Raw genomic sequence first — 25,664 nt, 5'->3', positions numbered from 1 at the left:
GGGCTATTGAGGGGAGGGAGTGGGTGTCACTGTCCAGGACGGTGCCACACATGACAAACTTGTTCATCATCTCAATCCCTTTACTTTCCCAATTGAAATCCGCTCAGCTACAAAACGAGGTGGTGGGTGACGGGGTGGGGTGGTGGGGGAAGGGTGGGGATACAATGTCACATTTCACCATTTCATTCATTAAAGAGTCCAACAGAGACCAGATGATAAGTGCAAATGTTGTGCAACTGGACACTCTTACATCATGCTAAAGAGCTTGCAAAGGGGTGACGTGTACTCGTCTGTGGTCATTACTCGGGAGCGGGAGTCTTTACAATACCAGCACCTGCCAGGGTCACAACCCTCATCATGAAGTTGACAACAGCACCACACTGTTCCGACACACGCCAGGCACAAGGCCCTATTGTTAATTTAATCCATACTCTCATCTGTACATCCCCTCCCCTTCACCCGCACACACACACACACACACACACACACACACACACACACACACACACACACACACACACACACACACACAAACAAACACTCTAAGCTGCAGGTTGCTACGTAGAGGCCAAAGTGGAAGAATTTTAGGAGTTGTAGTCATCAACGTAGGTCAAGCCAACTTAACAATTCCTGAATACTCAGTCTGTATTAAATAAGATTTATCTCTTGTTCACGAGGGAGCACACAGTGTTGTTCCATTGTCCAGCACACATACGAGGTGGTATTTGCTTATATAACACACTATTTAACACCCCGGCTTTGTGCTGGACATAGTCGAAGAGGAATGTCATCATTCGGAATTTGCACAGCGATTTCCAGCGGAATTCTCCGACTGGAAATTCTTATCAGAGAAGCAGATGGCACAGCGCACCTTTTCTGACACTAATTTTCATAAACAAGAATCAAAAACAAATGAACGCTTCAATCTTCTTTTATTATCACTTGGTTAATTGTTTTATAGCCAACACTTCAATAAGGTTTACATTTCCTGAGAAAGAGAATCTTAAACAATTCAGGGAATCATAGAACATAGAACATAGAGAAGTACAGCACAGAACAGACCCTTCAGCCCACGATACTGTACCGAGGATTAATCCTAATGTAAAATAAAATAACCTACCCTTTGCACCCCTCAATTCACTGCTGTCCAAGTGCATGTCCAGCAGGCGCTTAAATGTCCCTAATGACTCTGCTTTCAACCCCACCACTTGCAACCTATTCCATGCATTCACAACTCTCTGCGTAAAGAACCTGTATGTGACATCTCCTCCATATCTTCCTCCTAACACCTTAAAACTTATGACCCCTCATCCAGTCAATCCTGCCCTGGGGAAAAGTCTCTGCGATCAACTCTATCCATGCCTCTCATTACCTTGTATACCTTGATTAGGTCACTTCTCTTTCTCCTTCTCTCCAGAGAGAAAAGTCCAAACTCAGTCAACCTCTCCTCATAAGACAAGCCGTCCAGTCCAGGCAGCATCCTGGTTAACCTTCTTTGCACCTTCTCCAATGCCTCCGGATGAGCAGAACTGGACACAATATTCCAAGTGTGGTCTCACCAGTGTTTTGTAGAGCTACAGCAAAACCTTGCGGCTCTTAAACTCGATTCCCCTGTTAATGAAAGCTAAAACACCATATGTTTTCTTAACAACCTTATCCACTTGGGTGGCAACTTTGAGGGATCTAAGCACTTGAAAGCCAAGATCCCTCTGCTCCTGCACCCTCCCAAGAATCCTGTCTTAATCCTATATTCGGCATTCAAGTTTAGCCTTCCAAAATGCTTCACTTCACATTTATCCAGGCTGAACTCCATCTGCCATTTCTCAGCCCAGCTCTGCATCCTGTCAATGTCGCTCTACAGCCTGCAAAAGTCCTCGATGCTATCAATGGCACCTCCAACCTTTGTGTCATCTGCAAATTTACTAACCCACCCTCAACCTCCTCATCTAAGTCATTTATAAAAACTACAAAGAGCAGAGGCCCAAGAACAGAGCCCTGTGGGACCCCACTCAACACTGACCTCCAGGCAGGATACTTTCCATCTACAACCACTCTCTGCCTTCTGTCAGCTAACCAATTCTGAATCCAGATAGCCAAATCTCCCTGTATCCCATACCTCCTGACTTTATGAATGAGCCTACCATGGGGAATCTTATCAATTGCCTTGCCGAAGTCCACATACACCACATTCACTGCTCGAACTTCATCAACCTGTCTCATTACCTCCTCAAAGAACTCAATAAGACTTGTGAGGCTTGAACTGCTCCTCACAAAGCCATGCTGACTGCCTTTAATCATGCTAGGCTTTTCCAAATAATCATAAATCCTATCCCTCAGAATTCTTTCCAAAACCTTGCTTACCAACAGACGTAAGACTGACTGGTCCGTAATTGCCAGGGATTTCCCTTTTCCACTTCTTGAAAAGAGGAGCAACCCGCTTCCCCCCAATCCTCTGGTATGACTCCTGTGGAGAGTGAGGAAACAAAGATCTTCGCCAGCGGCTCAGCAGCCTCCTTTCTCACTTCCCAGACCAACCTCGGGTTAATCTGATCTGGGATGGGAACTTATCAAACTTAATTAGATTAGATTACAGTGTGGAAACAGGCCCTTCGGCCCAACAAGTCCACGCCGACCCACTGGAGCGCAACCCACCCATACCCCCTTACCTAACACTACAGGCAATTTAGCATGGCCAATTTACCTGGCCTGCTCATCTTTGGAGTGTGGGAGGAAACCCACGCAGACATGGGGAAGAACATGCAAACTCCACACAGTCAGTCACCTGAGGCAGGAATTGAACCCAGGTCTCAGGCACTATGAGGCAGCAGTGCTAACCACTGTGCCACCGTGCCACCCATGAAGCTTCCTGCACATCAACTTCCTCAATCTTGACTTGTTCAAGCCTGTTTCCCTGAACCATGTTGGATAAAACTGAAAAAAAGGAACTGCAGATGCTGGAAATCAGAAATAAAAACAGAAATTGCTGGACAAACTCAGCAGCTCCAGCAGCATCTGTGGAGAGAAATCAGGGTTAATGTTATCTCTGTTTTCTCTCCATGTTACATAAAATACCTGTTTATGGTAATGATGGTTTTATAACTGTCGTATTGGACTGTGCTTATTTTCTGATGGAGCAGCATTCATAATTCAATCCTGAAGACAAAAGTGATTCTGATTTCTCTTCCTCTGATCCTGAAGATAAAAAGGGATCCCATTTCATAGTGTCCTGCAGAGTCTACCTGGCACTCCACCCTAAATGGGGATTTCTGGGAGGGTGTAGTACAATGGGAACAGTCAAAGAGTTACAGAGTCGTAGAGTTATACAGCACGGAAACAGACCCTTCAGTCCAACGCATCCATGCTGACCAGATAGCCTAAATTGATCTCATTCCATTTGCCAGCATTTGGCCCATATTCCTCTAAACCCTTCCTATTCATATACCCATCCAGATGCCTTTTAAATTTTGCAATTGTACTGGCCTCCACCACTTCCTGTGGGAGCTCATTCAAACTATTCAATGTGTGCAAAGTTTCCAGGAAAGACCCTGAAATGACAGTTCTCCCTTCCAAAGCCTGGGACACAGAACATGAGAGGAGTAGGCCATTCAACCCATCCAGTCTACCACAGTAAGATCGTGGATAAGACAATATTGAATATGATCACAATGAATCTGGTTTGTGAAATCAGCTACACTTTCCTATTTGCCCCCTCTAATCCTCGAATCTTTCCATAGTCCACAATCTTTGTAACTCAATCTTGAGACCCAATGTTTACAGTGATAGTCATTGGATTTGGTACAATGTTATTGAGGAGTGGGAGATTAGATTAGAGGGAGAAAATTCAGGAACAGTAAGATAAAAATACACACGTCATTCTTTTCTTAAGTTGGGACAATATAGAACCTCTCATTGTGGATGCACTGTGGAAGAGATTGCACCCACACCCAATTCAGGACTTCACTCTGAAATGAAGCACTTATCACCTCATGAAGGTTCACTGGATCTAACTGCTCATCACACACGCATCCCAACCAGGTCCTACATCTGAGCTGAAGGACAAGTCAACCTTTCCCGAAGAAAGGTTGAGACCATGCCCCCATCTACATCACAGAACGGAGGTGGCAAGGGTGGAGGGCATCAGGTTCCTCAGAGTGACAATAACTGACAACCTCTCCTGGATTCCCCACATTGACGTGGCACTCTAGAAGACACAGTAATGTCTCTTCTTTCTCAATGAGCTCAGGAAATTTGGTATGTCCATAAGGAACCTCACCAACTTCTACAGATGCACCATAGAAAACATTCTATCCGGGTGGATAACAGCCTGGTACGATAACTGCTGTGCCCAGGACCGTAAGAAACTCCAGAACACTGTGTGGACAGCCCAAACTATGACAAAGGCCATGGACTCCGATTACACAGCGTTCTGCCACAGAAATGCTGCCAACATCATCAAAGACCCATCACACCCCTGTAATACTCTCCAACAATCTCTTCAATCAGGCAGAAGATACAAAAGTTTAAACACGTATACCTCAGATTCAAGAACCTTTATCAAGAACAAGATTCAAAATGTTTCGCTGCTGTTAGTAGATTCTAAATGAACCTCTCTAACTTCAAAGCAAATGTTGATGTTGCTTTGTGCCCCTCCTGTGCAGCTATAACCTGATATATCTCACTCTGTCTAAGCACCTTATGATCTGTATGTCCTTGTTTGCTATGATCTGCCTGTGCTACTCTCAAAACAGAACTTTTCACAGTACTTAGGTACATGTCACAACAATAAATCAAATCATAAAGGAGATTTTAAATACTCCAATTCCAGGGGATTGAAGTCCCCTTCCAAGATCAAAGTTCAAAGCTGACACTCTCGCTCATGAGTAAGTGAGTGCTGCACTGTCTGAGGTACTAGCCTTTGGATGAAATATTCAGCTGAGCCTGCACTTGCCCACTCACTTGGTTGAAAATGATCCCATGGAACCATGTCAAAGAGCAGGGGAGTTATCCTTAATTCTGCCCAACATTTGTCCCCCGATCAAGGATATGTGGTGGTTAGCGTGTTGCTGTTTGTGGGAGTTTGCCGAGCTAAAACCAGAGACTGATTTTCCCTACATTGTCTACATCTTTGGCTCTGAAAGGTTTGATATCTCCAGTGGCTGTGCAAAGCACAATGGACCAAACATTCCAGTGGCCAGAGAGTTGCTGGTGCAACGTAGGTGCACTTCAGGACCACGCAGAATCCCCAAAGCAGTAGACTTCATGTGAATTACCTACAAAGTGAGGGGCAGTGGTGGTGTTGTGATAATATCACTGAGCTTTTAAAGTAAAACGCCTGGGGAACACAGGTTCAAATCCCAGCACAGCTGATGGTGCAATTTGAATTCTGTTTAAAAATAAAATCTACAATTAAAAAGCTATCTGATGGTGACCATGTAACAAAAGCTGATCTGGCTCATTAATGCCCAAGAGGAAAGGAAATCTGCCATCCTTACCTCGTCTGCTCTACATGTGACTCCAGAACCACTAAAATGTGGTTGATGCTTGACTCTTAGAGATGGGCAATTAATAGTGGTCCAGCCAGCAAGCCCACATCCCATAAGTGAATAAAAAACTGAATTTTCCAGTAGGCAACTCCCCTACATCTCCAACCCCATTAAAGTTGGAGAATTCAGGTGTCTGTGACTGAGGAAATGTTTAAGAATTTGAATCCAGCTCTACCCGCTGGATAACTGTTAAACTGACTCCCGAACTCGCTAGTTATTCCTCAATTAAACCTCCCCTGACCCCTCACATTCCTCACTCCCCCCCATGCCAGCTGTTCTAGAAACACCCTCACCCCTCACCCCAGCCTTTATGAACAAATACCCCAATCTACCTCAACAACTTGGCACATCTACCCCCTCACTAACCCACATAGCACTCACCTATCCTCAGTCACTGTCAATGTCCCTCTAGATCCTTGTAATCCTGAAATCAGGCAGCAACTGTTAATGAACATTCCTGAACCAGCAAAACTATTCCTACACTGAGGGGACATCTCCCTTTCTCCCCAGCTTCCTCCAATGGATGGAGTCAGGCCAGGATAAGACTTGGAATCTTGTCTGCAAAATATCTTTGTTGACAGTGTGGTTCTGGAAAAGCACAGCAAGTCAGGCAGCATCTGAGGAGCAGGAAGAATTGCTGTTTCGGACATAAGCCCTACATCATTCCTGCTCCTTGGATGCTCCCTGACCTGTTGTGCTTTTCCAGCACCACACTCTCAACTCTGATCTCCAGCAACTGCAGTCCTCACTTTCTCCCTGCAAAAATCTTTGACAGATACATGGATAATGTTATTGCTGTTGGTCATTGCTGGTTAGTCAGCATTCATTGCCCAACCTTAGTTGCCCCTTAAGAAGGTGAGGATGAACTGCCTTCTTGAGCCGCTGCAGTCCATGTGATGTTGGTTTACCCACAATGCCCTAAGGGAGGGAATTCCAGGATTTTGACCCAGTGACTAAAGGAAAGAATTGCAATATATTTCCAAGTCAGGATGGTGAGTCACTTGGAGGGGAACTTGCAGGGAGTGATGTTCCCATGTATCTGCAGCCTTGTCCTTCTCGAAGTTAGAGTTTGCAGGTTTTGAAAGGAACCTTGTTAAAGGAGTTTTGATGAGGTACTGCAGTGCACCTTGCCACTACTGAGTGTCAGTGTTGGAGGGAAGGGACACTTGTGCATGTAATGCCAGTCAGGTGGGCTGCTTTGTCCCTGGATGGTGTCAAACTTCTTGAGTGTTGTTGGAGCTGCACCATCCAGGCAGGTGGGAAACACTCCATCACACTCCTGACTTGTGCCTTGGAGATGGTGGACATAGAAAAACAGGTATCGGTTAATTTTTACTTAATACCCAGTATCTGAAGTTTTTTGTTTTACTTACAGGATGTGGGAGTTGGGACTGAGATAAGGTGGGGGGAGGGGAAATGAGGAAGCTGGAGAAATCCAGCTTGTCCACCCCAGTCCAACACTGGCACCTCCACATCATTGCATATCCAGAGCAATATAGTCTGATCCTCCATTACCTTTCTAACCACTCAGTTTTTTAAAGCAACAGGAAACTCAAACTGAAATGATGGCCTTATCAAGTCACAGAGGAGCAATACCTTTCTGGCCTGTCTCTCCTGGTTGCTAGCCTGAGAAACGTGCTCGATGTCAGTCCGCAGCAGGAGATCAATGATCTCACTCACCATTACCATCAGCCGCGGGCATGTACATAATCAAACAATAATAAACCAGAGAATGCTGGAGGCACTCAGCAGACCTGGCAGCATCTGTTGAGAGAGAAACAGAATTAATGTTTCAGGTTCTTTGGAACTGAAGGATGCAGTTGTTAAATCAACCCAGATCCATGACAGGCTGAGTAAAGAATTGATGCACTTCCCCTGTGCAGATTTCAAGTGACACACTAGATCACTGTCACGTGGAAATATCTGTTGTGTTGGTCCACACTGCTGTTCAGTGTAACATGAATCACAGAATTGTTCAGCTGCAGGAAACCATTCAGCCTGTCGTGTCTTCACCAGCTCATTCACTGAGCCTCATTACCTCGTGCCAATCTCCTGATTTCTCCCCAAACCCTTGCACATTAATTTTATCCAGCATCCCTCTGGAATTCCTCATTGAACCTGCCTCCACCACATTTCCAGCCTGTGTATACCAGACCTTAACAACTCATTGTGAGATTTTTTTTTAAAAATCTTGACCCCTTGCTTTGTTTGCACGTCCCATTAAATCCAAACCTTTTTCATTCTCGGTCCTTTCACATGTGGGAACACTTTCTCCCTATCTATTCTATCCCCTCCACTCATGGCATTGAAAAACTCTCTCAGATCTCCTGTTAGTCTTCTTCCCTCCAAGGAGAACAGTCCCAACTTCTACAATGTTTCCTCATCACTGAAATTTCTCGTCACTGGAAATATTCTTGTAAATTGCTTCTGCACTCTCTCTAATACTTCCACATTTTTTTCGATAATGTGCAACCTACAATTGTACACAATGCTTCAGCTAAAGACTGTCAAATGTCTTGTACAAGCTTAACGTAACCTCCTTGATCTCGCACTTAATGCCCCTGTTAATAAAGCTGAGGATACTGTATGTTTTGCTTACTGCTTACTGCACACGTTTTATTGATTTATACTCAAGGGTAGATAGAATGTGTGTAAATGAAGGCCCAGGATTCTGAAGCAGCAATCACAGATGAGGTGACTCACCATGTTATTGTTTGATACGTAAGTCAAAGACCAAATCAGAATTGCTAAAATGAAACTAACTACAGGATTTTTTAAAAATTTCAGAGCAAACTGCACACTGATACTTTGATTTGATGCTTGCTATGTTGAAATCTTAGTTGTCAAAAAGCTAACAAGTCCAAAAACAGTTTCTGCTGTTAGGATACACCTTGTAACTTCTGAGTAAATCTTCACTCAGTTCTGGTGGTGTAGTGCTTGAAAGACCATTAGTATCAAACCAATCATGAAATGTTAAAGGAGATATCTTATAGTTCTCTTGCTAATAGAGCATTCTTTATCTCTGCCAAGAACAGCAATTACAGGTAACTGAGCGGAATTTTGTACCCTTCAGCTTTGGAGTATCGTCACTGGTGACAAGAGTCACTTCCACCATAGAAACAACAAAAACACTGCATTTGTGTAGTGCCTTTAATACAAAAAAATCATGAAAATTCAACTGGCAAAAGAAACTATGACCTTGGGTGATCGTGCAGTTGGGAAAAGTAATTGAAGTGAGTGTTAGATTCACTGAGCTGCATTTACAAAGGGGGCAGTCATTATTCACAAAGGGCAAAGCCCAGATTAAAAGGAGCAGAGGGTGAGGACTATTTGTGAAGTGGGACTCTGCTGGTGACTAGCATCTGCAGGGTGTTGCAATCTTCCACGGTTTCAACATCGAATTACATGAGGGGGATCTCAACTTGTGAGGCTGGGTAAAGCATTCTCCCCTCCCCCAAACCAGTGCCCTCACTCTCCCAGAGATGTGGGTACTGCTGAGGGAGGTCAATGAATGTGAGGGTCCTCAGAATAATGCCACGTGCAGATGGTTGCTGAACATATTTCATGAAAGAATGCCCAGAGCTGAGTGATGCCATGGGAGGGGGAGACCATAAGTGACTGGGACCTTGGCTCCTCCTTGTGGGTTCATCGGTAGCGACTGGAAAGGAGTCTCACTATTCATCCTTCAGCCTAACGTTGTTGCAGCTGGGCACCAGGCACAATGGAGAGAGGGGCATTCGACACCAAGAAAGTGCATTGGATTGGTTAGTTGCTCAGCTCCATGGAGGGTGCTGTCCGTGAGTAAAACTTGCAGATGGGGCATTGAGGCCCAAATTGTCTTGTATACTTCAAACAGAGCATCAGTGCAACCTATTCCCAAGCATTCCTGTTTATTCCCTCTCAGAATCAAGCACACGGCTGTGGATCACGAGTCTCACACAGGCGAGTCAATCATTGGCTTGCTCCTGATGGATAGAATCTAAATATTGCTCAATATTATGTAAGTGTTTTGTTATGGGACGTGGTCTCTGTTGACTGGGCCAGCACTTATTGCCTGTCCCTAGTTGGCATTGAGAAGGTGGTGGTGAGCTGCCTTCTTGAACAAATGCAGTCTTTTGGTGTAGGTATCCCTAACAATGCTGTTCAGAGGGGGACTTCCAGACTTTGATTCAGCAACCCTACAGGAATAGCAATATATTTCTAAGCCAGGATGGTGAGTGGCTTGGAGGGGAACTTGCAAGGAGTGGTGTTCCCATAAATCTGCTGTCTGTGTCAGCAGCGGCACAGTGGCCTAGTGGTTAGCAATGCTGCCTCACCGTGCCAGGAACCCGGGTTTAATTCCACCCTCAGGCAACTGTCTGTATGGAGTTTGCACATTCTCCCTGTGTCTGTGTGGGTTACCTCTGGGTCCTCTGGTTTCCTCTCACAGTCCAAAGATGTGCGGGTTAGGTGAATTGCCCATAGTCTTCAGGAATGTGTTAGTTAGGGGTAAATATAGAGTAATAAGGTAGGGGAATAGGTCTGGGTGAGTTATTCTTCAGAGGGTAAGTGTGGACTTGTTGAGCTGAAGGGCCTGTTTCCACCCTGTAGGGATCCTATGAATTTGTCCTTCTGATGAACGTTTGGGTTTCTGATGGGTTTAGAAGGTGTTGTCTGAGGATCTTTGGTGAATTTCTGCAGTGTATCTTGTAGATAGTGCACACTGCTGCTACTGAGCATCAGTAGTGGACCAAGTGGATGCTTGTGGACGTGTTGAGTATTGTTGGAGCTGCACCCATCCTAGCAAGTGAGGAGCATTCCATCACAGTCTAAATTTCAGAACTGGGGAGTCAGGAAGTGAGTTACTCACTGCAGTATTCTGAGCCTCTAATCTGCTCTTGTTGCTACTGTGTTTATGTGATGAGTCAAGTTGAGTTTCTGGATCATGGTAACACTGAGGATGTTCAGAGTGCTGTGTTAAATGGTAGCGGTTCGATTGTCTCTTTTTGGAGATAGCTAGAGATTGGCATTTTTGTGGCACAAATTTTACTTGTTACTTGCCAGCCCAAGCCTGGATATTGTCCAGATCTTGTTGCATTTGAACATTGACTGCTTCAGTATCTGAGGAGTTACAAATGGTGCTGAACATTGTGGAGTCATCAGTGAACATCCCCACTTCTGACCTTATGGTGGAGGGAAGGTCATTAATGAAGCAGCTGAAGATGGTTAGTCCTAGGACACTACCCTGAGGAACTCCTACAGAGATGCCCTGGAGCTGAGATGACTGATATCCAAGAACCACAACAATTTTCCAATGGGTCAGGTATGGCTCCAATCAGCAGATGGTTTGCCCCTGATACCCAGTGATACCAGTTTTGTTCGGGCTCCTTGATGCCACACTCTGTGAAGTGCAGCCTTGATGTGAAGGACTGTCCCTCTCCCCTCCCCTCTGGAATTCAGCTCTTTTGTCCATGTTTGAGTCAAGGCTGTGATGAGGTCAGGAGCTGAGTGACCCTGGGGGAACCCAAACTGGGCGTCACTGAGCAGGTTATTGCTGAGCAGGTGCTGCTTGATAGCCCTGTTAATGACATCTTCCATCACTTTACTGACGATCGAGAGTAGACTGATGGGGCGGTAATTGGATTCGTCCTGCTTTTTGTGTGCAGGACATACCTGGGCAATTTTCCACATGGCCCATAACATTGACCAAATTTCAGCTGCACTAACTTAACCTGCTGAATTGTCTGAGGTTTTTGGTTCTGCAGTTAGCTGAGTTGAGGTGATCCAGTTTCTTTCAAGCATGGCTTTCCTGATGACTTGTTTTCAGCAATCAGAAATTTATATATATATATATATAATATATATATATATAATTTACTTTCAAAAGTGTCTTGTGACAGTGCTGGGCCGTGCAACTTCCAGCACCTTTTAGCCAGTGGAACAAATTCACATGCTAGCACGTCCATTCCCCAGCACAGATCAACGGGGGCTGCTGGTGGATTTAACCCTTTGTTTTTGTTTTTTTTTAAAGGGGAAATACAAACTGTCTTTCTTTCAGCTCATACCATGCCCATGTCCTGCAACACAATCTCCATGGAAATCAAAGTCCAGTGTTTGAATCACATCACTCCCATTGAAGTATTACTGTCTGAAATTCCCTTGACATTCTTCAGACATGACACTCCATGATTCCTCTGATACACTTGAGTAATATCCTCAGCTAATGTGCTTTTCTTTTAAACTGCACAATGCACTTACAAATTTAATACCTCTGTGAGTAATTTGGAGTTCTGATCCATTTTTATAACATTGAATGAAATGGGTTGAGTTTATTCCATTTTATCTTGACTAGAACCACATAAAATTAATACCTTGTGATCTGATCACTCAGCTCCAACCTGTTTCTGTTAACATTTACACACCAGAAAAGCAAATGATCATGTTTCCGCTCCCTGCTCCCATATCCTTTCTGACCCATTCCCTTCATCCACTTGTCCAATCTAATCTTGAATGTTGACATAGTTTCTGCCTCACGCTCTTTGTAGTGAACAGAGATTAGATGTAAAGCTATAAATTCCTGCTGATTCAGGTGTGTCAGCTTCAGCAGGAACGGAAGAACCGTGCATTCATGATGACTTGTTTTCAGCAATCAGAATTCTTTTTGCATTCTGCTGTATTCAGGAGCTGTCAGTCACATAGTGATTGATATTGTGAGCAATGTGGACTTGCCGGTATTGGACTGGGGTGGACAAAGTCAGAAGTCACACAACACCAGGTTATAGTCCAACTGGTTTATTTACAATCACAAGCTTTCAGAGCTTGTGATTTTAAAAAGACCTGTTGGACTATAACCTGGTGTCATGTGACTTCTGATATTGTGAGTGGTCAATGTGAGGAATGGTTAAAAAGGGAATAATTGGGTTATCAGTGCAGCATTATTGAGTCAGGAGTTGCTTCAATAAGCTGGTTGATGAACTTCTCCTAGATTTTTTTAACCCACACAGTCAAGACAGCAACCAACACATTGTGTAATTTCATACTCCATCCCTCCAATACATTTTTCATTTCAACCCAATATGCAGAAATGCTGAAAGTTTGAGCTGATCCTTCTATTTTCTTGCATACGTTGATCATTCGGATAAGATCTCATGGGAAGAATGATAAAAGGACTACTTACAGAACATTTCAGAAAACATCTCCAGGCCACCGGAACCAAACAAGCTCACTACCCCATGGCTGAACACTTAAACTCCCCCTCCCACTCTGCCAAGGACATGCAGATCCTGGGCCTCCTCCATAGCCAAACCCTAACCACCCAACACCTGAAGGAAGAATGCCTCGTCGTCCACCTGGGGACCCTCCAACCACACAACATCAATGGGGGTTTCACCAGTTTCCCCATTTTTCCTGTCCCCACCTTCCCCCAGTTCCAACCTTTCAACTTGGCATCGCCCTCATGACCTGTCCTACCTGTCCATCTTCCTACCCACCTATCCGCTCCCCCCTCCTCTCTGACCTATCACCTATCACCATTACTCCCATCTCCATCTACCTGTCGCATTCTCAGCTACCTTCCCCCAGCCCCAGCCCCCATCCTGTTTATCTCTCAGCCCCCGTGCCCCACAAGCCTCATTCCTGATGAAGGGCTTTTACGCGAAATGTGAATTCTCCTGCTCCTCAGATACAACTTGACCTGCTGTGCTTTTCCAGCACCACACTCTTGACTCTGGAAAATTAAACCCATTAGGGAGGAATGAGGGGCCTGGGACAGTTTGTTTGAGAAGTGAGCAAGTTGGAAGTAGTTTGATAACAGTCTTTAAGACAACGAACAGGATTGATGGGGTACATGTATGGGCAAGACCAAAACTAGGAACTATAATGGCAAGATAACCAAGAATAAATATAACTAGCGATTCAGGAAAAACCTCTTCACTCATAAGTTATTCAGAACTAGCTAAGCTAAGGAGTAGTTGAAGTGTGTAACATAGATTCACTCAAGGGGAAGCTAAATATGCATTCGACAGGGAAAGGACTGAGAGAGTATGTTGGTAGGGTAGTTGAAGTGCAGCAGGAAGAGGCTCAGCTAGAGTATCAATTACAGCAGGAACCTAATGGGCCGAATGGCCTATTTCCTTGCCAGAAATATGTTTCTATTCTACATCATGATCATTACTACAATGGTAAGATCTTTATATGACAACATCCAAACAAAATCCGAAATCACACAATACCAGGTTATAGTCCAACAGGTTTATTTTAAATCACAAGCCTTCAGAGCGCTGCACCTTTGTCCAGCCCAAACCAATACTGACACATCCACATTGTAACATCCAAACAGGGCAGGGTGAGGGGAGAGGAGGCTGTGATCCCCTCAATGTTGCTGTTTATGGAAACAGCCAGCACCTTCTCGACTCCAGTCCGGCACCTCCTGGCATAGGGTGACTGAAATCTGCAAACTCTGAATAAGTTCAATGTCCTGTAGGATCCTGGATTAATCTGGACAACTCCATCTGCTTCCTTGATCAGTGCACTCACCAACTTGATTCCGTCTTCCTCTGCCAGTTATTCAAGACAGTGACTTGGTGAGTGCACTGATCTACGAAGCAGATGGAGCTGTCCAGATAAGCTGATGTTTGCTCAAACATTCAGATAAATATCATTCATACTTCTACCAGCTGGTGTGAAAATCTGAACACGCCCACTCTCCACTAATGACATTGTTTTATTGATTATGGATGTTTGTCCGGAACTGGACGTGTGATACTGACCCAGTTATCAGCCGCTTTAGGAAGGAGAATACATCGGCCAACCTTCAATGTAAGTATTTATTCTTCAAATGGCACTTTGTTGTCGGAAGCGATTTCCCCATTCTTGGCACAAAGAATACAATTTGCTGTGTTTGTACAAGATATGTTAGTCCCAGTAAAAGACAAGCAGCACCTATGCAGCGGTAAATTTACATCTTTAACAAGATATTTCACAAATATCTCAACCATCTGGTAGGCTCAGAATCATCAGTGTCCAAGTGACTGCTGCCAATGGAGATACTCCCTCAAGGTACAGGACACAACCTGCACAGCAACGAACTTCAGATGGCGTTACTTGAAGCCTACATCAATGTGTATCTCGAACTGACTGCTCTAGCTACATCACAGCCTTCTATCCTACATTAGAAAAATGTTTATAAAATGGATTCCTGATGAAAGAAGAATGGCCGTGGTGTTGTTATATACTAACCCCATTCCATTCATCGTGTCTTCTCATGACAAAAGCATCAAGGCAGTACCTGAGGCAACTGCTTTCTTCATTCAATAGGCTGAGGACCGGTCTGTTTGATCTTTCCGCAAGGGAACAATCTCTTAAACCCAGGAATTAGTGTCGTATTCCCTCCATGGCTCCCTCTATCTCTCCTGGTACATTATTCCAGATGAAGCAAAGTGATGTGTATTCTACCATTACGTAGATCTCAGCAAACATTTGTGTTTATAACGTCATTGTAGGATGTTCCCCAAGTGGATCTTTCATATTGGCAGCTGTGGCTCAGTTGGTGGCAATGTTGATAATGTAAGAACGTGGGGACTGAGGACCAGTCTATTGGATCCTTCCTCAGAAGACAATCTGGAGCCCAGGAACGAGTAACATATTCCCTCTATGACTCCCTCTACCTCTCCTCAGCTAAGGAGACTAAAAGTGCACCAACATCCAGTGGCCTCCCCTTGGCTCTATATGATTGCAGCATCCAAGGAACAGGAAAATTGATGTTTCGGGCATAAGCCCTCCTCCCTACCTTTTATCTCAGCCCACTTGACACACCAGCCTCATTCCTGAAGAAGGGCTTATGCCCAAAACGTCGATTCTCCTGTTCCTCGGATGCTGCCTGACCTGCTGCGCTTTTCCAGCAACACATTTTTCAGCTCTGATCTCCAGCATCTGCAGTCCTCACTTTCACCTATATGATTGCAGACTCAGATCTTTTTGCAATAAATGCCAACATACCATTTGCCTTGTTAATTGCTTGCTGTAGCTACATGTTAACTCTCAGTGGCTCATGGACAAAGTACACCCAATCCCTTTCAAGTTCAATACTTTCCAGTTTCTCACCACTTACAAAATACTCTGTATTTCTGTTTAACCCAGAAGTAAATGACTTCACATTTCTCCACATTGTCTTCCATTTAACAAATTTCTGCCCATTCACTTAAACCTTCTCAAATTCCCTTGAAGCATCTTTGCATCCACTCTGCAACTCCCACCTAGTTTTGTATTGTCTGACAACTTGGAAATGTCACGTTTAATCCCCACATCCAAATCATTCCGAATAAAGATTGGGAATAGCTGGGGTCCAAGACACTGGTCCTTGCAGTGTCACAGATGCCAAGTTTGCCATGTTGAAAATTGTGCCTATATTTTATGTTTCTGTCCAATAACCAGGAGGGATGTGGAATTTAGAATCCCTACAGTGTGGAAATAGGCCATTTGGCTCAACAAGTCCACACTGACCCTCCACAGACTAACCCACCCAGACCCATTCCACTACCTATTACCCACCTCCCCCCCACCGCCCCACCCCCTTTCCCCCCCCACACCCCATCCTCACCAATTTCTACAGAGGGTTCATTGAGAGTACCCTGAGCTGCTGCATCACTGCCTGGTTCAGGAATTGCACCATCTCGGATCGTAAGCCACTACAACGGATAGTGAGGACAGCTGAGAAGATCACCAGGGTTTCTCTCCCCTCCATTACAGACACTTACATCACACGCTGCTTCCAAAAGGCTGAGAGCATTGTGGAAGCCCCCACACACCCCTCACTCAAACTCTTTTCCCTCCTGCATTCGGTCTCTCATGGGCAGACTGTGTAACAGTGTCTTCCCCCAAGCCATCAGGCTCCTTCACACTGTATGATCAGACTCTTTCCCATCTGAGATTCTTTGCACGACTTTGAATTGCTGATAGAACAATGTCTATTAATTATCATTCTTTTATTACACTGTAAGTTGTGTGGTTTGCACTGTTTATGCACTTTCTGCTGCCCTCTGTATGATCATGTAGTTTGTGCTGGCCATGGAGCACTTTGGTCTGGAGGAATGCAACCTCGTCGTTACTGTATCCGATGTAGATGGCAGAAATTACAAATAGAATGTACTCTACTCTAAATTTCCCCCTGACTAAGGCACCTAGCCTACACATCCCTGAACACTGTGGGCAATTTAGCATGGCCAATCCACCTAACCTGCACATCTTTGGCCCGTGGAAGGAAACCCATGCAGACTCAGGGAAGTATGTGTAAACAATGTCCATACAAACAATTGCCCAAGACTGGAATCGAACCCAGGCTACTGGCATTGTGAGACAGTAGTGTTAACCACTGAGCCACCATGCCACCCCAGTGAATAAGTGGATTGAGTCAGCTATCGACTGGGCAGGCACTAGGAGCCAATTGGATTCTGGATTAGTGGTGCTGGAAGAGCACAGCAGTTCAGGCAGCATCCAACAAGCAGCGAAATCGACGTTTCGGGCAAAAGCCCTTCATCAGGAATAAAGGCAGTGAGCCTGAAGCGTGGAGAGATAAGCTAGAGGAGGGTGGGGGTGGGGAGAAAGTAGCATAGAGTACAATGGGTGAGTGGGGGAGGGGATGAAGGTGATAGGTCAGGGAGGAGAGGGTGGAGTGGATAGGTGGAAAAGAAGATAGGCAGGTCGGACAAGTCAAGGAGACAGTAACTGAGCTGGAAGTTTAGAACTAAGGTGAGGTGGGGGAAGGGGAAATGAGGAAACTGTTGAAGTCCACATTGATGCCCTGGGGTTGAAGTGTTCCGAGGCGGAAGATGAGGTGTTCTTCCTCCAGGCGTCTGGTGGTGAGGGAGCGGCGGTGAATGTCTGGGTGAGGACCATGTGAGAGGGTGAAGCTGATGTAAAGACTGCTTATCATTACAGTTACTGGAGACAGACAATGAGTAGACATGTTTGTAAAATGGAAACTTTTAGCATAATTGTAGTCAGTTTTTGTCAAGCAGTTCATTAGTTCTTTGTAAATGCAATCAGGTTTCAGTAAATTTGTGAGCTGAAACTCTTCACTAGGATGTATGAATCAATGGGATTGGTCTAACAGTAAAGTTTGCTTTGAAGTACCCAGGATGGATCTCCCTGCGCACATTTTGTGTTAATTCAAGTGTGAGACATGGGCCAGGATTTTCAGGAACTTTTGATTATCCCTTTATAGATCATTTATCCCACTGGGTAAGACATATGCATGACACTGTATTTGTGTTCCGAGCTGCCAACTCAGCCTGCATGTTAACCTTCTGAGTATCCTGACGTAGCATCCCCAAGTTCCTTTGTGCTTCAGATTTCCTCAGCTGTTCCTCATTTTGAAGATAGTCTCGAATCTTTCTACCAAAGAGCATGGACTCTAATGGAACATCAATGGATGGCTTCTACTCCCCCTCAAAAGAGACTCCCCAGCCAGTCTGCTCACCTTCCGCAAAGACCGTTCCCTCCGTGACTACCTGGTCAGGTCCACACCCCCCAACAACCCACCCTCCCATCCTGGCACCTTCCCCTGCCACCGCAGGAACTGTAAAACCTGCGCCCACACCTCCTCCCTCACCTCTATCCAAGGCCCTAAAGGAGCCTTCCACATCCATCAAAGTTTCACCTGCACATCCACCAATATCATTTATTGTATCTCCGTCGCTCCCGCTCTACATTGGGGAGACTGGGCGCCTCTTAGCAGAGCGCTTTAGGGAACATCTCCGAGACACCCGCACCAATCAACCAAACCACCCCGTGGCCCAACATTTCAACTCCCCCTCCCACTCTGCCGAGGACATGGAGGTCCTGGGCCTCCTTCACCGCCGCTCCCTCACCACCAGACGCCTGGAGGAAGATGAGTGAGAGCACAATTGTAATCAGTTATTGTTAACACAAGCAGTTCACCGTTCTTTCTAAATGCAGTCAGAAGGTGAATTTACACCCCTAACTAAAGTGTATAAACTCAGGGACCCAAACAGTTGAATGGGTAGGGTTCACTCTGGAGGGCCCATGGAGGCTCTCTCTCCATATGTGTGTGTTTGTGTTAAACAGTTATAACCGTATCTGAGTCTCTGAGACATTTGGTTTTGGAAATAGAATTCACCCCCCACCCCAATCCTCCAATAACATATTTGTATGAGAGCAGAGAATCCTTCTAATAGGCTGACCAACATCTCCCTCTTAATGAACACCCTGAAGAAAAATGAATGAACTAATCACATAGTCCATTATTATTTATGGAATCATATTGTGTGCAAATGAGTAGCACCTTTGCCAACACAACCAGAGTAACTGAGATCATCACAAAAACAAAGTCTCATATTTGTACAGTATCTTTCATGGCTGCATCATACCCAAAACCATTTTGCAACTAAGAAATGCTTCTTATGGTGAGTAATGTAACAAACTAATTTGGACCATGTACAATGCTTTGCGATGGTTTTGAGCAGTGTTAAAAGGTACCACACAAAGATGTCTTTTGCATTTTCACAATGAATAGCTAGAATGTAAAGTGCTACCTTATGTCAATGTGACTGGGCCATAACAGAAATTGCTGGAGAAACTCTTGCAGCATCTTTCAGGAGAGAAACAGAGTTAGCGTTCTGAATCCAGTTCAGAAAGGTCATTGTACTTGAAATGCTAAATCTGTTTCTCTCTCCACAAATACTGCCAGACCTGCTGAGTTTCTCCAGCATTTCCTGTTTTGTTTCAGATCTCCAGCGTCTTTTATTTCAGCGTGCATGCCTTTGATTGCAACTTAGGGTTAATGCCCACAACAGGCCAGGTATTTCACTGTATGTGAGGACTCCAAAAACTAAACTCACAAAATACATACTACCCGAGATGTCAGCTGCTCTTCACTTCCCTATGATACAGAATTTTTTGGGTATCAGCACCATTAAATCACATGTTTCTGCTCATTTTGAGTCTTTTCTCCATGAAAATTGGCTGCTGCATTTCCCCACATGACAACAGCGGTTCTACATCAAATCAAAGTATCTCAATGGAATCAATTTAGGTAAAGGGGCAGTACAAAGAGATCTGGGTGTTCTTGTACACCAGTCAATGAAGGTAAGTATGCAGGTACAGCAGGTAGTGAAGAAGGCTAATAGCATGCTGGCCTTCATAACAAGAGGGATTGAGTATAGAAGCAAAGAGGTTCTTCTGCAGCTGTACAGGGCCCTGGTGAGACCACACCTGGAGTACTGTGTGCAGTTCTGGTCTCCAGATTTGAGGAAAGACATTCGGGCTATTGAGGGAGTTCATGAGATCAATTCCTGGAATGGCGGGATTACCTTACACTGAAAGACTGGGGCGACTGGGCTTGTATACCCTTGAGTTTAGAAGACTGAGAGGGGATCTGATTGAGACATATAAGATTATGAAAGGATTGGACACTCTGGAGGCAGGAAACATGTTTCCGCTGATGGGTGAGTGCCGAACCAGAGGACACAGCTTAAAAATACCGGGTAGACCATTTAGGACAGAGATGAGGAGAAACTTCTTCACCCAGAGAGTGGTGGCTGTGTGGAATGCTCTGCCCCAGTCTCTGGATTCATTTAAGAAAGAGTTGGATAGAGCTCTCAAAGATAGTGGAATCAAGGGTTATGGAGGTAGGGCAGGAACAGGATACTGATTAGGAATGATCAGCCATGATCATATTGAATGGCGGTGCAGGCTAGAAGGGCTGAATGGCCTACTCCTGCACCTATTGTCTATTGTCTATTGTCTATTGTCAAAGTAGTTCATTAACTGCAAATCCAGCATTCGCAGAAAGCATTATGTTAATCCGAGTCTTTCTTTAAATTGTTCAAAGATGGAATATAAGAAATATAGCATGATTGGTTTGAGAATGGAGAATTGAACTATTGTTGACAGCTGTTTGCAATACACATGTACAGTAATTTATTATGAATAATTAAACAATGTGCAGTTTGGTTTCCTTATTTAAGGAAGGATGTATATGCGTTGGAGGTGGTTCAGTCAGGTTTGCTGGATTGATCCTAAAATGAATGAGTTGTTTTATGAGGAAAGATTGGACAGACTGGGTTTGTTTCCATTGGATTCAGAGAGTGAGAGTGACTGAGCAGGAAAGGATCTTTCCTCTTGTGGGTCAATCCAGAACTGAGAGGCTCCATTTTAAAATTAGGGTTTGCCCTTTCAGGACAGTGATGCGGAGAATTTCTTGCCCTCTGAGAGTTGTGTAACTTTGGAAATCCCTGTCCCAGAAGGCAGTGGAGATGGGGGTCTTTGAATATTTTTAAGGTGGAGGTTAGATTAGATTACTTACAGTGTGGAAACAGGCCCTTCAGCCCAACAAGTTCATACCAACCCACCGACACACAACCCACCCAGACCCATCCCCCTACACAGAACACTACGGGCAATTTAACATGGCCAATTCACCTAACCTACACATTTTTTTTTGGATTGTGGGGGGAAACCGGAGGAAACCCATGCAGACCCCGGGGAGAATGTGCAAACTCCACACAGAGAGTCGCCTGAGGCGGGAATTAAACCCGGGTCTCTGGCGCTGTGAGGCAGCAGTGCTAACCACTGTGCCACCGTGCCACCCACTAGATAGATAGATAGAGTCTCATTAGTCAGGGGAATCGGTGCTAGATGGGAATGCAGAATTCAAATCACCAACAGATCAGTCTGAACTGAATGGGTTGGTTTTGCTCTGATTTGGTCTGTCTGTGTGTAATTCACTCAATGTGGACCAGCATTTTCCAGTTAAGATTCTGATTGCTCTAAATTATCACAATGTTAACAACGGGGCAATGTGTGAGCATTCCTCTTCCTTCTTCATGATTGATTGACTTATTGTTGTCCCGTGTACTGAGATACAGTGAAAATAGTTGTTCCACATGCTCTATGGGTAGGTCATACCATAAGAGTGCTTCAGGATGGCAGTACAAAGTGCAGAATACTGTGTTATCAGCCGCAGAGTAGGTGCAGAGAAAGAGACCAAGGAGTGATCCATTCAAAAGTGGAGAAGAAATTGTTCTTGAATCTGTACGTGTTTTCATACTTTCATATCTTCTGCCCAAAGGAAGAGAGTGTAAGAGACTATAATCGGTGTGGGAGGGGTCTTTGATGATGTTGGCTGTATTCTTGAGTGAGCAAGAAGTGTAAATGGAGTCAATGGATGGAAGGCTGGTTTTTGCGATGGACTGGACTGTGTACATAACTCTCTGTAATTTCTTGCGGTCATGAGCAGAGTAGTTGCCACACCGAGTTGTGATGCAGCCATATAGGATATTTTCTATTGAGTATCATTGTGGACATGCTGAATTTCCTTAGCCTCCTGAGGAAGTAGAGGCGTTGGTGTGTTTTCCTGAATATCACATCCACCTGGGTGGACCAGGACAAATTGTTGGTGATCTTTACTCCCAGGAAAATGACGCTGTCGGCCATCTCCACCTCAGCGCCATTGGTACAGACAAGGGTGTGCCCTCTTGTACAGACTCAAAATATTTTAAAGAAAGAGAGTATAGCTTTCTAATCACCAGGACATCCCAGTGCATTGTTCTTGAGATGCAGGTGCTGTAATTGGTGCAGACATCAATCCTTTTACTCGTTAGGACAATTATTGAGTCCAATTCAAGAACAGCTAAAAATGGAGTTCCTTTCACTCTTTTGATCACACAGCACTGCCCTTCGATGTGAAGGGCAGTGCTTGTCACTGGCCACTCGGATGTTTTCCTATCTTCCTGGTGGTGGAAATTGAATAAAGATTCGTGCACTTTGTGTCCTTCACTGTGTCCCACACCTGCACACACACACCATGGGTGCTGGGGAAAAATAAGCACTACCGCAGTTAGGCGGTAGTGTGGGGGTTAATATAAAAAAAGAGAAAAAAAATGGAGTTCCTATCAGAAGACTGAAAGTGCAGTTTTGAACTGCACCACTAGATGGAGCATCAAAAGTTGATTAGTTTAGACAATCCAGAAACTAACAGTTTATGTTGTCTTGTACAAATGTGTTCTATGTACTGTCCCAACTAAAGAACACAGTTTTATAGGCACAGTGGAAAACAGAGAAAAGGGGTTAATGACTCTCAATTATTTCCCAACTCATAATTGTTTTAAAACTGTAAAAAGCACAGGGTATTTTGGGACGCAAAAGGGTTAATATCGGCACCAATAAATGATTAAGGCACAGAAGGAGACCTTTCAGCCCATTGATTGTACTTGCTCTCTGCAAGACCAATGACACCTGCCCCATGTTTTCTTTTCAGTCGGGGAGAGGACCTTTCAGCCCCTCTCAAGCCCAGAAGGAAAACCAGTAAAACTGGCAAAGACACATACTGGTCCATGCCCCTTCTTATAAAACACAGGATGGAGCTCCAATGTGATCAGTGCATTCACTTCCAAAGTATTGCTGTGTTTGACAGGTATTTCCTTCTGGCCGGGAAAATGACCATTCTGCTCCTCCTGAGGCTGTAACACAGCAATTGCAGGCACCCATAAGACCATTAGATATAGGAGCTATAGGCCATTCAGCCCATTGAGTCTGCTCCACCATTCAATAAGATCATGGCTGGTCTGATAATCTTCAACTCCACTTTCCTGCCTTTTCCACATAGCCCTTGATACATTACTGATTAAAAATCTATCTTGGCCTTGAATACACAAGGACCTCCAAATCCCTCGATGTGACAGCATTCCACAGCCATTCTCCATTTACTCCCTCAATGCAACAACTTGCTGCAATCTTTCTCCATTTAAATAATATTCAGCTCCTCTATTCTTCTTGCCAAAATATGTTAATATCAAGGCTGCATTCCCAGTAACTCAACTGAACTTGCCACATAAACACAGTGACTGCAAGAGCAGGTGAGCCCAGGAATACTGCTGTGAGTAACTCCCCTCCTGACTCCCCACAATCTGTCCATCACCTACACGGCACAAGTCAGGAGTGTGATGGAATACTCCCCACTTGCCTGGATGGGTGCTGCTCCAGCAACACTCAAGAAGCTTGATGCCATGCAGGACAAAGTAGCCCACTTGATTGGCATCACATCCACAAACACCCACTCCCTCCACCACTACCCTCAGTAACAGCAGTGTGTACTGTCTACAAGAAGCACTGCAGAAATTCACCAAATATCCTCAGACAGCACCTTCCAAATCCATGACCACTTCCATCTAGAAGGACAAGAACAGCAGATACATGGAATATCACCCCCTGCAAATTCCCTCCAAGTGACTGACCATCCGGACTTGGAAATATATCACCATTTCTTAGGCCAAATCCTAAAATTCCCTCCTTAAGGGCATTGTAGGTCAACCCACAGCAGTTGGACTGTAGCGGTTCAAGAAGGCAGCTCACCCCCACCTTCTCAAGGGGCAACTAGGGACGGGCAATAAATGCTGGGCCCAGCCAGCGATGCCCACATTCCACAAAATGAGTAAATGATAAAAGAAAATTTGTGATAAATAGGTGTTCATTGTTAATTAATAAAAACTGGTTTACATATAGTTTTAATCAAAATCATACAATTGGGTACAATTGGACAATCCAGTAGATCCATCAAATTTCCACATTTGTGGCGACCCTAGGAATAGGGGAGTTTGATTTCTAGCAGGTAACCCCTCAATGGGTCACCCCCAGTGAGTCACCCCCCTGTGAACCACCCCCCAATGAGTCACCCCAACCAGTGGGTCACCCCCCCAGTGAGTCATGCACTGGACAAACAGAAGTAATTCATCTCATCAGATGCATTGAAGTTAAGTACACTGCTCCCTTTCAGCGATTTTGGTTGGTCTCAACCAACATTAATTTTTAAAGCTCAATCCAACTTCAAACCTAAACAAGAAAAATTAACAACATTTGGGTTACAAAATAAACAACATTTTTTTTCTTGTCTGAATAAAACTTCATTTTCATTATTATTCTATAGAAATGAAAATGGAATAGAGAAGCACAACACAATCAATCCAGATGGTGAATGAAGAAGTAGAATTTCTCGTACGAAGGCATGTCTAAGTTTTATCTTCTGATCAAGATTCCTGGGGGCCAAGATTATGCATTTAGCATCATCTGTTAATTGACTCAACAACAGAGATAAGACTGAGATTGATGGCTAACTATGATCCAGGCGCCATTGGAATTTGAGGGATTTCACCGATGGGAATAACGTTGAGAGCAGAACTATTATAAAAAGCATTTATTTCTTCCATGTACCTACATAAGAAAGACCAAATGAATTTCATAGTGCAAGCGAAAGTCAGGTCTATACTATCATCCTGAACCTCCACGTTAGTTTCCTGGTGTATTTACAAAGCGGTTTTAGTTAAAGGTCACTAATTATTGCCATACTTGCTGCAAACCCAGGATTCGCTAACTTAGTCCCAGGGACTATCCTCCAGGGTTTAACATACCACCTTTAGTTGACTAATTCCTTCCAAAACATTTCCAAAACTATTCTGGCACTTATCAGAACAGATTGAAATGTAGATTGTAAAACCCATCAGACATAGGAGCAACTGTCGGCCATTCGGCCCATCAGATCTGTCCCGCCATTCAATGGGATTATGGCTGAGCTGATCATCCTCAATTCCGCTCTCCTCCTTTTTCCCAAAATGCCTTGATTTCCCTCCTGATTAAAAACCTGGCTATCTCAGCCTTGAATATATTTTAAGATCCAGCCCACAGATTGAAATTTACAGTCACTTTGCTATTTCTTTGAAATGGCTTTCTTTCACATTATGAAGCTTCCAACTTATTTCAGTTTGATGTGACTCAGTGGCAGTCCCTTATTCCTGAATGAAAACTTTGTGGGTTCGATCCATAATCCAGGTCTTGAGGCTGCAAGCCGAGTCTGATCCTTTGACGCTGCACTGTCACAGGTGCTGCCTTTTGGGTGAAACATCGGAATGATGCCTCTCAGTTGGATACTCATGACCTCATTGCACCACTTCGAGGAGCTGCCTAAAGGACTTAGCGTTATACAAATCAGGGCAGGATTTATACACTTAATGGTAAGGTCCTAGGGAATGTTGCTGAACAAAGAGACCTTGGAGTGCAGGTTCATAGCTCCTTGAAAGTGGAGTCGCAGGTAGATAAGATATTGAAGAAGGCATTTGGTATGCTTTCCTTTAT

This window comes from Chiloscyllium punctatum, chromosome 22 (assembly GCF_047496795.1).
Source record: "Chiloscyllium punctatum isolate Juve2018m chromosome 22, sChiPun1.3, whole genome shotgun sequence".
NCBI classification, from domain to species: Eukaryota; Metazoa; Chordata; class Chondrichthyes; order Orectolobiformes; family Hemiscylliidae; genus Chiloscyllium; species Chiloscyllium punctatum.
Note: the sequence above shows the minus strand (reverse complement) of the source record.